Raw genomic sequence first — 17,350 nt, forward strand, 5'->3', positions numbered from 1 at the left:
GAATTTGCCGATGCACCCCAAGCTAACAGCTAGAGCAATGTGTTCACCACTACGCAGCCTCTTGCTAGCCAAGGTCCGGCCTCTCAACAAGCAAGTGGATGAGCTGAGAGCCAGAGGACCGTCCACGCTGGGAAAAGATGCAGTGTTGAATTTTTACTCTTTGATTTCGTCAAGTGGTCGCACAAAATAATTGTTGAAGTAGACTACTCATCTACTTCAAAATGTATTTGGATTCAGGTGGTCTGACTTTGTGCAACCACCTGACAAAATGAAATGGAGAAAATTCAACACAGCATTTCTTTCAGGGCAATTCGGGGAAAAGTAAAGACGGTGGCCGTGGCCTTCGTAGTCCGTTTCGTATCTCCGTTTTTGGACTCTGAATATAATTTTTGAACCCGCAGCCCATGCCTTTTGTTGACTTTTTGTAATCAATACATTTGCGAAGATTACTGTGCTGCTCTCCTGTCTGGCCTAGCTTACTTGCCTGCGCTTGGGTCCACCTTACTTTTGTCTGCACTTCGCAACCGTGAATGAGAGCGGAAAGTCCAAAGGTTTTGTCAGCATAGACTATTCATCACCAGATTTTCCTCCGCTTGTTTTCGGCTCCCGGCCCAACCGAGGACGCGTCACCGGCATGGGCGGAGGTCCGTCAGGCTCTGAGCAGAATGGATGCCCGAACGGCAACTGGCCCAGACGCCCTCCCGGGAGATGCTCAGCTCATCTGAACTGGCTGAGGTTTGTCTTCCTTGATATTCACAACCTGTCCTGGGAGATGATTATTGATGGCAGGAAGGGGAGCATAGAGCACACACCTGGATACAGAGAGGCCAGTTGGACAGAAAGAAAACTTTGCCATTCCTCCGAACACGTATAGCTGATGAGCTCGCAGCCCACGATAACTGATAACGAGAGCCAACGCTGAATTTTGTGAGAAAACTAAGACATTTTGCTACGCCACCCCAAATCCTCTGCAACTTTGACAGCGTTACAGTGGAACGTGTCCCGTTCCACGGCAGTGTGACACCGAAAGTGCACTGCACAGGGGACAGTGCACAGGACAGAAAGGCTCTCCGGCATGTGATCGAAACTACACAGCGCATCTCTGGAGCATCTTTTTCCTCTTGACAGGATCATTTAGAGTCCGGCAGGGTCATCGGGGGGGGGGGGGGGGGGGGGGCCGTCCGGCAACATCACCGCGGCCGATACACACCAACGGAACGCTGCTGTCGCATTTGCGTCCCGCAGGGCAGCGGACGGACAACACTTTCTGTTAGGGAAACGGACAAAATTCCAGTCCTCGATCAGCATCCCGTTTTGCTCGGGCAATGCATAACGTGCCTTTGTTGCTCACTGTTTACCCATCGTGTACTGTCCACAAACATGGCACGCATACTGACGACACCAATGTGACACACGACACACTTTATGCCCCAACTCCGGTTCGCAATGTTTCTTTTTTTTTCCTATTCCTTTTTTTAATTGCATTTGTTTTTCATTGCGCACATTGTACTATTATGTCTATGTCTGCAAACATGAATAAGTCCCATGGCACTGGTATTATCTTTAACTGAGGCTTTCTTAACATGCCTCGTCAATAGCATTCGTTTACATGGATGGGTCCCACCCTCTTACTGTGTCCCACCTAATCTCCATCTCACATTACGTCCTATCCATATGCTCACGGTACACACATGACAATAAGTATCTTGAGTCCTGAATCTCCCAGGAACACGTTATTTGTTTGCAACAATGGCCTCTTGCTTCCTACAGAGCAAGATTAATGTCAAGTGTTTTGGGATTTTCTTGCATTTGGTCTGATCTGTTTTTGTGATTTGATTGCAGAGATAAGCTGCTCGAGATGGTCTAATACTAGTGACAAACTTCAATACCTGTCCTTTTTTAAAATGTTTTACTTATGTACAATTGCCTTGCAACCCCCCCTTGCTTCCTTCAGTATTTAGCTTTCATTATTCACAATGGCATAGTTAGAATTTCATTGCTCAAGGCTGCTGTTGTGTTTTTACTGTGCATATGACACAAATAAATCATGGAGAAATGCAAGTAAACTGCAAACCAGCCGCAGAGTTTCTTGGCGAGCCAGAGAGTACGGCGCATTTTGATATCGCCGTTCAGTTGGGCCTCGAACTGAGTGCATTTTTGGCTCCATGGTGCCATTCTGTCCACAATACAATACATTTAGACCTTTGTATTTCACCTTTGTACTGTGTTAGAAATCTGCCCACGTCTGTAGTGTTTGCGGGTCATGAGTTAACGCAGCCTGAAAATGAAGAAAAACACTTGTTATCATTCAATGCTGTTTTTCAACTTATAGCTGACTTAGTATGTATTCATATCCATGGAAACATCCATCCATCCATCCATTATCTGTACCGCTTATCCTCACAAGGGTCGCGGGGCGTGCTGGAGCCTATCCCAGCTGTCTTTGGGCAGGAGGCGGGGGACACCCTGAATTGGTTGCCAGCCAATCGCAGGGCACACAGAGACAAACATCCGCACTCACAATCACACCTAGGGGCAATTTAGAGGATCCAATCAACTTACCATGCATGTTTTTGGAATGTGGGAGGAAACCGGAGTACCCGGAGAAAACCCACGCAGGCACGGGGAGAACATGCAAACTCCACACAGGGAGGCCGGAGCCGGGATCGAACCCACGACCTCTGAACTGTGAGGCGGACGTGCTAACCAGTCGACCACCGTGCCGCCCCATGGAAACAATGATTTACAATTGTATCTTCGTGCTTCTTTTAACCCGAAGCCAGGGTTGAAAGTGTGTCAATGAAACAAAGCTGCGTAGGAGCAGCAATACATTCTCGAGCTGCGGTTTGTAAAGGATTGTGTGCCGAACGAGGGGGCAAGCGCAGGCATGCGAAGCGAGCTGGTCCACATTAGCGCTGTCACAATCTGTATTTCCCAGCTTGGCCTGATAGATCCGCGCTCCCTCAACTGACAGCCAGCGAAAGAGCGTTTTGTGACAAGAGTGGGGAAGGTGGGAAAAGTGCATGACTCAGCGAAATGGGTGGCACCATTAAAATGAGATTTACAGCTGCTTTCAGACAAATCTGTATGCTCTGCTGCTGTAAGTATAGGTGGCTCTGTATTTGGAGGACATTACAAATTGACACTCCACGTCTCGGGACTACTGAATCATTTCTTATGGCTACCGCTACTTTCTGCTGTCTACGCAGCGATGGCTTTGGCAATGTGCTGTCCGCACTTAATTTATCGGCATGAGTCGGCCGTCACGCTCGCTCCTTCGCCCTCATTTTAATCTTCCTCATTCAAGAAAAAAAAAATCACAACTCTTTCACCGTGGGTTATAGACCACATGCGGATGCACGTTTCAAAATGTTGCAGTCAAGGTCCATTGTATCGCCGTTTGTTTTGGTTGGGCAGCTCTTACAATCGTAACTGGAGGAGGGGCAGCGTCAATAGAACGTTGATGACTGCTAAGTAAGCTGCAACCACTTCAAGTTCACGGGTTCTTCAACTGAGCGCCTACGCACGTAAACCTACGCACAAAATCGAGTGAAATGTGGCGCTGGAGCCTTCCTTTGCCGCTTCAAAAGCTTCTTTCTGCTTTTTTTTCCCCATTCTTGACGTGGGGCATTTGTGAGGTCAGCGCTCGGTGATATTGGATGAGAGTGCCTGGCTGACAATTTCTGTTGTAGCTCACCCAAAAGCCGTTTGATGGTGTTCAGGTCACGATTCGGTGCTTGTCATTTGGGTTCTTCAAAGCCAAATAAATAAACTGGCAAATAAATGTTCACTGAACTTTTGGATTTAAAACAGGGAAATAAGTTAAACGTAAAGTCGCTGATAGTGTAGTGGTACACACGCCTGAGTTGTGTGCGGGCAGCGTGGGATCGATTCCCGCTCAGGGACGGTGTCTGTGCGTGCCCTGCGACTGGCTGGCGACCAGTTCGGGGTGTAGTCTGCCTTCGCCCGTTGACGGCTGGGATAGGCTCCAGCACCTCCCCGCGACCCTGTATAGGTTAAGCGCTTTGGAAGATGATGAAGTTAAACGTTTTCACCAGTGCAAATTACATTTCAAACATTAAAAACAACTGGCAATTAAATGTTCTCTTCATATTTTCATTCTATGACTGGGAAATATGTCAAATATACATATATATATATATATATAGTCCGCTGATAGTGTAGTGGTACACACGCCTGAGTTGTGTGCGGGCAGCGTGGGATCAATTCCCGCTCAGTGACAGTGTCTATGTGTGCCCTGCAACTGGCTGGCGACCAGTTCGGGGTGTAGTCTGCCTTCGCCCATTGACGGCTGGGATAGGCTCCAGCAACTCACCGCGACCCTATATAGGATAAGCGGTTTGGAAGATGACATGACATGACATATATATATATATATATATATATATCATATTCACCAGCAGAGGCCGGGGCTAATTTGAAACATGGCATATTGTTGAAAATACATGTTCAGTGAAACTTTAGATTTAAAAACAGGGACATAAGCAACAGTCTCCTTGCAAATAAGGCAGACATAGTTGTTGCGTATTTCTGTGAAAAATAGCCCAATTTCCATCTTTCCTTAAATTGTCGGCCATCACTGAAAACTTTCCCTTGTTTGTTCATTTTCGCCATTTTGGAAGTTGTCCGGAAAGGGTCACACGGGTTATGGTGTCGCACAGAGCGCTGCTGCCCTCTTGTGTGTAAAGGTGAAATTACATTTAGACTGTATTTTAGACGCTTGTCAACGGGGCTACGGGCCAGACGTTATTAATTCGATGACAGAGGGTGTGGGCCCAGATAAGATTTGACCCCGGGTGGAAGAGGAAATGACCAAACACCAAAAGGAACCCGCCAGCGCGATGAACTCACATGTCGCCTGTCTAACAAAAGCCAGTCTTACAATTGGCCGGCAGGATGCGCGGCAGGTTGAGGTAACTACAATGTCATGCATTTCATGATCCTTGCAGTGTTTGGATGAAAGCATGTCGTTATTAATACACCTGGGAAACAAACCTATGTTCACTTATAAATGTCAAAATGCCTGCTAGTGGATGATGCAGTTAAACAGTTGCCAAGCCATGCAACCTTCACGGTGCGTACATTTGATTGATTTTTTCAAGGATGTTTACTGAGAAATAAAGTTTCTTTTTTTTGGTCTTCTCCTCTGACAAGGGGCCTTAGAAAAGTTTTCAAGGTCAAACAACAATGCTGCCTCCCTTCCTTCCACTTTTCCTTATCCCCATCAGCGAAGTAATTGAAATGATAGATATCATGTACACCCAGTGAAAACATGTTATCTTATTGTTTTTTTTAGGGGAGCTAATTAAAGGCTAAATGACTTACCGCGTCCGTCCCTCCGTTCTCCGATTTTCCCGCATAAAACACAGTGTCAGCCAATCATGTAATTGACTTTGCTTTACATGTGCTATCTAAGACATGGAAAGTGATTACCACTGTTGAACCCGAGGTCATAAATAACATCACACACTTTCATTTAGAAAAGATGGTAGAGATTGAGTTGAGGCACGTAACGATGTTCTTTTCCCCCAAAGAAAACACAATCAGGCCCTCCTGTTCTGGCCACGGGCAGCAGAGGCAGTGCCGTTGTGTAGCCGACTATTTCATGTTCAGCCCGGCTCCTGATAAGACGAAACAGGTCAAATTGAACAGTGGCCGGAGAATGCTTACTGTGGTCAGTTCAGCAACGTGAAATACTGTACGTTTCTCTGCTCCAAGCATGCATGTTATCGATTCCTTTGAGGTGACATCAATTATGGTGATGACTTCACTGTCACACAATGTACCAAGAGCCATCATTCAAGACCGAGAGAACAGGAAGGGACACAAATCGATTGGCTCTTTCTACTCACAATTTGTTTGTGCCGCATGTGCGCGTGCAGTACTTTGTAGTCAGACCAATTGTCCTGTACATATGTTCAACTTTTGGCCATCTGAGTTTTACTTTGATATAACGACACACATAATGAATGATGTCAAACTTTTGTTTTTGAATATGAATTGAATATTTACACTTTTGTAGTACGACCAGTCATATCGTATCAAATCGTCTTGCACACACATCCGTTTGTTTACTCTCCGCTCAGCACCTGCCAGCACTTCTCCCCGTTCGATTTCTCCGATCCAAGCGCATGTGTGCCAGTGCAACACTCTTCACATGTACTTTTGTCACCAAGTTGCCCTATGGCTTCTGGAAATATGCGTTGCCAGCTGTGGCTCTGTTTGTGTTTTATCTGTTTGTTTGTTTTCCTTTCTTTTTCTTTTTTTTTGTGATTTTTGCTCAGTACCTGTTTTGCATTTCGGATCATGGAATATAAACCCAGTAGAGTTGTTTCTCAGACTCTGGTCAATCAGTGGAGCCCAGAGTTCAAAGCAAACGTGATGAATCAGCATCCAGCTGTTATGGAATTATCTGCCAAAAGAACTGAAGTTAGTCCCAAGTGTAAATGCTTTTAAATCCAGGTTCAAAACAATGCAACCGCCCCCCCCCCCACACACACACACACCCCACACGCACACACACATCTATGATTTTGGTCTTTTACAGCATTCCTATCATCCATTTTTACCAAATCATGCTGCTGTGCTGTAGCCTAGGTTCTATGAGGAATTTTAGTAAACAACTTTGTATTTTTCACGTTTGCTTCTAAATGTCGTAAACTCGTTTGCTTTCAATGCTCTTTTTGCATTTAAATGTTTAGTAACCATGCTTCAGCACATTGAGTTACCAGAGCTGGGCATTTGACATTTAGCGTCCGTTATTCATCATCTGTCTGCAGTAGGTACCCCTCCGTCATCCGTCATTCGGCTTTTTTTGACACAACATCCCAATTTCATCCAAATTCATATTTGTACTTATATATTACTTGTAAAACTTTCTTTTTGTGTCTTTTATTGGACCTCCGTTTTTCTTTTGCTGATTAAACACGGGCACACATTTTGGGCTTGACATCATTTGCAATATACTCCACAAGAACCGCAAACACGTCTCAATATATGCCACCAAGCCATAAAGCTCAACTATCATTTAAAGGCAAAACAGTTCAGCTTTGAACAGATTTGTGTACTTCATTTTTGAAAGCTGGCAGCTTATTTTTGACAGCAACACTGATGTATTTAAAAATCCATTTATTGTATAGCTGGATGACTGGCAGCCTATCGACATTGCTGACTCTGTTTTAATTGTGCCGGTGCAGTAAATCCCCACCATCATGTACTGCAAACAGATTCAAACACAAAGATTGATTTGAGCAGACTTTGACCCAGGCAGGCTATCCTCACAAGCTTGAGCAAATGCCACTCACAAATGCTGCACTCTGCTTCAAAGAAAGCACAAGGCAGCAGTGCAAAACAAAGATTTCCAAATGATGTTGATGTTTATGTACAAGGTCTCTTTCGCTTCATACAGGCTGTGTTGGGTAAACAAGTGGCCATTGTCTGATTACTTTGCTGATATGACAAAGCTTTCCCTTGGGGCTGACATCTAATATTCATAAAGCTTTCTTTTTTTTTTGTAGCGCATGTAAAGTAATAGGAGTCAATGGCACTTAATGACAATGCCAGCTATTTAATCGCCCAAGCCAGCAGTTAATAACCAATTTAAAATGTAGTCTAATTGTGCACTTTCAGCTCAACTAAAGGTTATAATCGGTAAAAAGGTACTAAAGGTTATAATAACACACCTTTTTTCGAAAAAACAAAACGAGTGTCAAAATCTGGGACAGCATCGTTTCATTGAAAACAACATACCGGCCGGGTAAAGTGTTTTTATCGAAGGTTGGGCAACTAAGAGGGGAAACAACCACCTATTTATTTGTAACTTACCAACTGTTATGAATACAAACGAAAAAGAAAACAGGGACCAGGGAGTTTGGAAAAAAGGCTCAACGTAAGCCTTAAGGCCCTGATACACCAAACCGACGTCGGAGGTCGCGGAGCGTCGTGGCGTCTTTGAGCGCCGTCTGATTGGTGCAGCGGCCACCGTCGTAGTGTCGTAACCCCACTGTAAGCGTCTTGGGGGCGTTGACGTATGTTCAATCGGCGTCGCCAGTCGTGACATTTGGTCACTCTGATTGGCTGCGAGCTAGCAAATCAGTGCGCGGAGCATCAACGGGAAGTGACAAAGGCGGAAAAACAGTGAGCACGCCTCCGCTGCCTTAATCTTCTTTCAAGTACAAGAGCGAGGCTTGACAATGTAAGTATTTCACAATACCGTGTCCAGAACGTGATGGTTTACTTTGCGTGGGAGTTCATTGTGAGTGAAGAATAGAGCCGAATGCATTGTTTACGTTGTTATAGTCAGCCCCCGGCCAACATCTTTCCGGTTGGAGTTTTCTAACCATGAGAAATGGTGACTGCCGCCGATGGTATGGAAAGGTACTATATCTTATGCATGCGCAGAAGGTACTTTAATGGTCAGCGTCGCCGTCTGTCGTTGCGCTGTATTCCTCCAGCGCGACGTGCCGACAGCCGGCCGGATGCCATAGGGTTTAAGCGTCACTGTTGGCCAGCGTCTTTTTGGTGTATCAGGGCCTTTAAACTGGATTGCTATAGGAGGGGTTCTCCACTGTTGTCACACTGCGCCCACGTTATAGACATTAAAAGCAATACATAAAATGCACTGTTCAAACAGTCTTTGCGTATCCAATTTTCAAAGTGCCTTCCACAGCACCTTACTCAGAAACAAAGGATCAACACTACAACTGAATGTACAACCAACACAAATGTGGGATTACACAGTCAAGTATGAAATGAATGTATTAAAGGAAGAAAACGCTAAGTGAAGTGGTTGTAGTTTGTAACTATCTAACCTGGTTGGTTACCTGGGGTACACAAGCGAGTCAACGACATTAGAAACAGCCCTCAGCCTTCAATCCATAATAGGTGAAATGTAAACCCCACAAAGTATTCTCAGGCCGGTTGTGTCTTCACTGGCCCATCATTAACACGGTCTAATGCTAAGAGCCGCGAGGCTCCTGAAACATGTCCATGCAAAAATAGAACATGAGCAAATGTCAATCATGTACCGAGGCAACTATCGAGAACAGTCAGCAGGAGACGCTGACTAAGCTCGGTCTTTCCTCGACATCGTGATGCCCCACATTTGGGTTCATCATGTGTTGTCCATCCTCTTTCACTGACAGACCTTTTGCTACTGGTGCTTCACAGAAAAGGGTCTCCTCCTTGCTTACACTCTTTGCTTGAAATGGAAGTTAACAAAGATCGAGGGCCCTATTTTGGTAGGCAGGCGCTCAGCGTAAAAGTGGGCCCGTCTTCATTTTGGTACCGGGGCAAAAGTCAAGTCGAGCGTTTTTTGGGGCTGCGATGCGCCTCGCCCACTTTCATGGCAAATATATTTGGACAGCACTGAAGTGAATATTTGCTCGCAGCTAGGGAACCCAGCATAAGGTCATCCTAAAAGCTAAACAGTGACAAATAGTCCTCGATTAAGGTTCAATTTAGGTGGCTTTGATGGCACAGGAAAGTGAGATTATTTGCATCGATGCTCTCCAATTATTGATAAAGGGGCCGTATCTCAGAGAACGGAATTAAATTCTTAACTTGAATCATTTTTAGGTACATTGATAAAATGGAGGCAAGACCGATCAATATGAGTGACTGATCCTATGTGGTGCTCCACTTTTTATCTTCTTCCCCAATATCACTGACAGATGAATTTAGCGCCAGTTGACCTTCCCCAGCAGCATAACCACTAAACTCTTTAGAGCTCTCCTTGAATAGTTTCAGCGCTATTAAAGGGTGTATCACATTAAGATCAGTCCCTTTTGTTCGACAAAGAAGTGATCCTATGAGATCTTTTCTCAAGGAGAACTGAAAAGCTGAATTGCTTTGCATTTGTACATGCAAATATGCATGCACATGTACTTGCAAGTATTGTGTGGTTTGTTTTTTATTGCAGAATCATGGAATGAAAACAATTGCCAAAGACCACTTTTAGTGGACATAATACTCACTAACACCATAGCAACAGAGTACCTAGACGCCATGATAAAAACCTTGTCGGGATTGCCAGCCAAACGGAGAGAAATTCTGCAATTTTCCAACATGCGACGCATGCCATAGCTATTGTGTCTTTAGCAGACTACTACTATTCGCATCTTGTCCATGCGCTGTAATGATCACAAACCATCTTTTTGGTCTTTTGTGTTGTTGTGAGGGTCCCCCACTCAATATCATCCGGACCGGCAACTGAGAGAACAACTGCGAAAGGCATTCGCCAAGATGAAATGACTCGGGGAAAACAAAAGCAAAGGCACGTACATGCATCTCAGCAGATCATAAAAATGGCGATACACTTTCAACTATGCCATTGTAGGCCCTCTGAACAGATCGGAAGGACGCGAGCCTCCGGTGTTGCCCAAATCAGCTCGGAATAACAAGTCTCGATGATTACGGGCCAATGATTTCGGAACAAGAAATTGTTCCGCAGTGACGATCCGTCGCAGAATCCGCTCAGATAGAGGAGGTCCCAAGAAATGCGATTTGACCTCCATCACTCGTCTACTCGCTCATCATTGGTGCCCGTGCAGAGCTGTGCAGGACCACTTTCTCCACTCCCACTGAGCACTGCAAACCCACCCGGCACCGACATTGAAACTGCAGATGGCACTGGAGCATGTAGGCCCCCCTCATCTCGCTCCAAATTAATGTGCCTACCTACGGTGAGGAGATCCCGAGGCTGGCAGATTGGTGAGAAGCTACCAACTTGATAGCCGTCACCCCAAAAAAACAGAAAAAAAAAGCATGAATCATTGAAATGAAAGAACTGATCACCGATTTGAAGCACAATCATGATCAGCAGCCTCTTGAGTCTGAATGTTTTTTGTTCACATGCAACAGCTGGCAAACAGCTCACGTTACCATCCGGTATAATATTTAATATCTACTTTAAAGTAGGTTTAAATATTAGCATTCGGAGAATCTAGGTTGCATCATTGTGTGTTTGATCTTTATGCAGGACAATTTAAAACAAGCAGAATATCCATCCATCCATCATCCAAACCGCTTATCCTCACAATAATTGGTAAAACAGAGACAAAATGCATACGTGTATTGTATGTGGTGTAAGAATAGCCTTGATAAATATCTTTTACTAAAAAAGATGCATTTGTTTGAAGGTGTTCCGCTTTCACAGAAGGGGGCTTCAAAATCTTTGTTTTTTTTCTGCCATTGTCATAAACTGGACGTGAGTTTTTCAAGCAGACACATATAATAATAATAATAATAATAATAATAATAATAATAATAATAATAATAATAATAACAATAATAATAATAACAATAATAATAATAATAACAACAATAACAATAACAATAACAATAACAATAATAATAATGGTAATCCATTCTGTAACATGGTTTATAGGAGTGGCCATTCCATATCAGGTCTCATAAATGTTTTTGCTCAAAGTTGTGCCACACATTTTTGAAGTCTGCAATTGATGTCCTCAGTGGACAGCAGAGCAAGCAGCAAAAAAAGGAAAGAAAGGAGGAAGAGTGGAGGTGAGCATTGTGAGAGGAGCTATCCACAGGGGCTCCAGCTAATTGCCTCGCTCATGAGTTTTTGGAACATTTGAGTTGGCTACTGGATCAGGATTCAAGTCTGCCGCCCCAGGAGTGTTGGCATCTTGGTTCACCAGGCGACATCTGAGTATGACATGTATTACTCCAGCCCCCACCCCCCACTAGTCATTGCAGCGTGCCTTCTCAAGAGATTCGCCATCATCCGACGTAGCCCAGCCATGATTGATTGGCAACCTGTGAGTGTCAAACAGCTTGATGGCTTCTTTAATGAGACGATCAGGCAGCGGAAGCTGCCCGTGCAAGTGCCTCCACTGGTACTTTCAAAAGAATCAAAACAGCTGATCCTTTCATTAGAACTCTTTCTAACACAGCCAATTCAGTGACCAAACAAGTTTTCATTCACATTTCTGGTTTGCCTGTCAGATTTTTGGATGTATACATCTCATCCTTGCTAGAAAATACTCAGAAAGAAGGACCGATACCATGCCCTTCAAAATCAACTAAAAGACGAGAGAACAAAAGAGAGATGGACAAAGGACCTGTAGTGAACTGATAAGAAACCTTGCTGATATTGTATGTTTTGTATATGGCTATATATGGCTATATATATATATATATATATATATATATGGCTGGGCGTAAAAACGGCCGTGTGGCCCTCCCTTTGTTGTGAGGCTTTTTGCAATGAGGCCATTATTTTTTGGATTCAGTTGTTGCTTGTTTCAAAGTATTGTGGCCGGATGTTTGAAGATAGTTTGGCTATCCATTTGTTGTATGGCTCTTTGCAATAAAGTGTTTTGTGCGCACGTGTGTGTTTGGTCTATCGTAGTCGTCCTTTTTATATCCTTCACCTGGCCCCAGAGAACAATCCGAGACTCTCAAAAGTGCAAGCGGTGTCTGTTTAACATGGCTTCGATTGACTCAATTCATTTTAGCCATTCTAATTGCTATTTGCCCATGCTTTAGAATCTCATTTGTCTAGTTGTGCCACCAGAGAATTGCTGTTGGACGAAGGCGCAGACAACTTTGGAAAAATTGCCCAGGACAAAGAATGATGTCTGTTGTGCCACTGCTTTTGCTGAAAGTTCAACTGCATGCAAACCCACTGCTCAAGATTAAAAGTTGAACAAATCAACAACTTCCATTTATTACTCAGCGTCCTCATTAAATATTTATTTTAACATGACCATAACTAGATCTGCAGACATTTTCCTTGAATGATGCAATAGCAAGTTTGACAATGAATAGCAGCTCTCCGGCAGCTCGATGCCCTCCAACTTTGCTCATTTCCGTCCAGGCGTCAGCTTTGATTAATCACCTCAGCGAGAGCCCTTTGCCAGGTCATGCATCTGTGAAGACCAGACTCGCCAGCAGACTCTGGAAAAAAAATACTATTTCCACTGGCAGCTGAAAGTTAAGAAATAACAGTGCAGTCAATGGCAAAGTGTCACTATGAAAAGATTGCCATTCATGTTTCATTAAACTAAATTACTTTTTCCAACATATCAGATAATATGCAAGTCTAACTTCAATTTCATTTCCTCAAGTTGACTGATATTTCCGCCAAATGTCATGTTCAAATAAACATTTATTTTCTTCTGATCCAAAGCAAATTGCAAAACAAATAACTTTCACATCTTTTTATATTGCTTTGTTTGGGGATTTTTTTTTTTTGACAGCTAAATGTAAAACCGCACGTCAGTCAAATTTTTTTAAGGGTTAAAGTCACCGACTTGGTATAAAACTTGCTCGGTTGTACAGGATCAGGGGGTGGGGGAGATCCGCCTGCCGTCTCGGTTGACACATTTCTGAAATGACAAATTTGCTGAAATTTTCAATGTCTGGGGGTAAATCATCGTAGCCTGTTTCCACAAATGTGATGGTTTGATCGCGTGCTATACTATCGTGACCTTCAAGCGATGCTACAAACAAGCTCACTGGTAAGTGGAGCTTTTTTTAAATAACGGCAACACAAAAACTTTCAAGTATCTCACTGGTGAGCGATTTTTAGAACACGCCCGCGGGCTACTTTGTTCTTGGGGGCTACCCGGTGCCCGCAGGCACCGTCGTGATGAGCGCTTATCTATAGTGTCATAAGAAGCTCCAAGCTGCGGACAAATCTGGTACCCTTGCATCTGATATTTCCACATCCTCTGATGTTCCCGGGGGGCAATGTGGAGGTCCGCTAGGACCATCTGTTCTTTTCTGATGGGATACCACAGAGACTCACTCACTTTATCCAGTTTGACCAAAACGTGAGTCAGTGAAGACGCAATGTGACATGTCAAGTGGACATGGTTTCGTAAGAGTTCTCTGTGAGCGCTACACCACAAGATTTGCACCTCTCAGATTTTTAGGACAGCTCAGTGATATTTGTGGGCTATTCTATTGCCTTAGCTAACTTGTCAACTGTATTGATTTATGTCCCATGCTTTTCATATTCTCTGTTGTACATGGTGCTTCTGTGATGATTAATGCCACTGAGTTGTGAATGTTGAGGTGCATCATGAAAATCAAACCTTATGTTAGAAAACAGCATAGAATGCAAACTAGAGAATTATGACATCCGTATGGTATATTACTTCTTTCTGGGGACTTAAAGGGTTTTCAGTTCAGCGGAGATTGTCATAACAAAGTGTTCAACACACCACTCGATTATTAAAGCCCCAACAGCACATCACATGAAGGGAAGGAATTTTTCTGTCCTCAATTATGACAACAATTTTGCATATTCAGCTGTCGGTACCTCGTTAAGGAATATAAGAAGTAGTCACCTCTGATCAATGCTAGCTCCAAAATGTGTTGAATCTATTGCCGTCTGGAGCATTAAAGAACGAAGAACACCGGATAATTGCCTCATTGGGACAAAAAAGACTTCTCTGAATGTGGTAATCTGCAAAAATGAATGTCATGGATTGCATTTAGTGGCACACAAGCATTTTATTTCCATGAAACGATAGTTTCGGTCAGAGTGATTCATGGACTGTTGGTGAGCTTTGGTGTTTCCATTCAAGCAGCCAACGCAACACGTGACCGCGAGAATACTATTTCAGCATCCTGGCGTCCTCATACTGCTGAGCGGAGATGTCAAACATCTTCCTCTCCCTCAACTTCTTTCAATTTCAGAGCGTGCTCCCCTCCCAATGACATAATTTATCCCAATCCATCTGCACCGCCTGACCAGCTGGGCTCCGACATTCCTTTTTTGGAGCACTCTGAAAAACCAAACGGCACATTTGAACAATGCTCAAATGTTTCGGACAGTCCGAGTGAAGCGGCGCACATTCAGAGCATATTTTCAAATGCACTCACCATTAGGGAACGGGCATTTTGCGTGCGAGTCCGAGCTCTACGCTTGGTCTCGGTTTTGTAAAACAAATTTCCCTCACAAAGATGAGGATTATTCTCTGGAGTCATGAGTATATATATATGACTATAAGCCGTACCTTTATATAAGCCGCATCCACTCCATTTAAAAAAAAAAAAAAAGAATAAATAATAAATAAACGAGATATAATGGATGATTTCTTGTTTGGCTTTTTGTTTTGAGTTCCGGTGTAATGTCCTGTTGTTTCTTTTTCGCATTCGGTTCTGCCATACCAGACCACTGCAGAAGAAACAATCATACCATGGACTGGGAGAAGGGCAGAGTCATAACGTCGGAAAGCAATACATTCAAAAGATGGATCAAGCAGGCTATTTAAATAAGGAGACGTGGAGATGGCACCATCGACAGAGATGAGGGGGCCTACATGCTCCCACACACCTGGGACACCATCCTGCAACGGCGGCGGTTGGTTGGACACTCTTACATTACCTGTTTGATTAAATGAACGCCGATTAATTGGTCTCTCTGATGTTACTCTTAATGAACAGAGAGGTCATTCCTTTGGGGGCAAATTAAGTTCATCCTGGTTTTATATAACAGAATTAATGAAACCTCAAGGGGTCAAGGTGAAGTATGCACTGGATCATATTCACAATTTCAGCAACTATTCCTATATTTGCCCAAACCAAGTCAGTAAAGGTTCCAGTACATCCCCCATTAAATCTCTCCTCCTGTGAATCATCTCTCAGCTTCTGCCCAGGAGGGAGGTGCCATCTCTATATTTAAGCACAGTCTCCAAACTTTCTTTTTTGAAATTGACTATTTGCCAGGCTGGCTGAAGTTTGTCCTGAATCATCCCTGAGCTACATTAAGTGGTTTGTTGGTGGCATATCGTACAAGGGGGGCTGATGCACCAAATTCATTCCCCATTTCCATGTCTTTTTCAAGGTCGTGTCGTCTTATGCTTTGAATATTATATTGCCTTTCCTGGAGAAGCTGCTCCTTTGTCCACAGCTGTTATCAACACTGCTAATATTATCCCAAGAATCGCGACACTGAGAGTGGCGTGTTCGGAGTGGCAGAGTGCGTTTATCCTCCCATTCATTTGTGAAGCGGAAGCTCTGTTCAACTTAAAATATACTACAAAACCAGACTCAAGACTCCATGAATGTCGATTTCGAACAAATACTGTACAAAATATTGACTTGTGTGGATGCGCAACATGCATCCTTTACAAGCACTGCATGGCTCCCATTCGGGAGCATAGCAATGGCGTTTTTATACAGGAAGACCAGCTGCGCCCCTTCCTGCTGCCAGCTGCTACTGCGCTCTCTCTACTTTGTGCTGTGTGTTAAGACTCACAATTCACTGATGACCAACATTTATGAGTCCTTTCTTCAAAACTTGCTAATTAAACATTTTTTTAAGCGTCAATTTTATATTCCCAAAGGACAGCTATCACATCGGTAGCTTAACCTGTCCTCAGCCTTTATATACTTGACAACTTACTCCCAGTCCCCTGCAAATGAGTTGGTACGTGCTGCTGTGATATGTTTGCCTGTATCTTCTTTTCAAGCCATTGAAATATATGAATATGTCCAACTGAAGAACTGGGTTCAAAATGTTGTCTTCAATATAGTCTGGTAGATGGTATGTTGCACTGTACAATTGCTGCTTGTTTGATTAGCATAGAAATGCCCGAGGCACGAGTAAAATGCACTGACATTCTCTGGTTTTTGTTAGTTTGATCTGTGTGGGTGCAAGTGCAGAGGGTCAAATATTCTTTACTTGTGTGTGGTCTCTGATGTTGTTTTAGTGAGGAAAATATTTGGTTCACAGAAATGGAGAAAAATAATAGATTTTTGTTCAACTATTTGCCATGTTGGCGGCTTTTGCGTGGAAAGAGTCTCCAGATTCTGCTATCAGAGAAATAATATTGCTCACTTTTGATGACAGTGATGATATCGTAACTCGACGATGTCTTGAAAATGAAGGCTTCATATAGGCTTCAGCACACTCGCAACCAGATCTCTCTCCGCGGTGATTTATTTTCAAAGATAAATCATGCTCAGCACGCTGACAAAGAGGGATGCATTTTGAATGTTTACTATGGTGAGTGTAGTTTTTGCACTGGACATTTTAGAGTCTTTGTTTAACCATGACATGCATGTTTATCAATTGGAATCTGGGAGTGGCCGGAGAAATGCACACAAGCGCTATGCTCAAGCCACATAGGAAGGAAGGAGCCTGGATTCAAACCCTCAACCTCAGAGCTGTGACGTGGACGTGCTAACCGCTGGGCCATTGTAAAGTACAACCGTGTAATCTTTGTCAAATGAAGACCTCTCGGCCAGTGCGTCTAATCTGGTATAGAGGGCTTGCACTGGATGGCATTAAACTGAAGTCCCCTTCGCGTAGTTGACATGTTTTCAGTACATGCTGCCCTTGGGGAAAAAA

This window comes from Filicampus tigris, chromosome 12, assembly GCF_054856515.1.
Source record: "Filicampus tigris isolate MCC_2025a chromosome 12, RoL_Ftig_1.0, whole genome shotgun sequence".
In the NCBI taxonomy this organism is placed as follows: Eukaryota; Metazoa; Chordata; class Actinopteri; order Syngnathiformes; family Syngnathidae; genus Filicampus; species Filicampus tigris.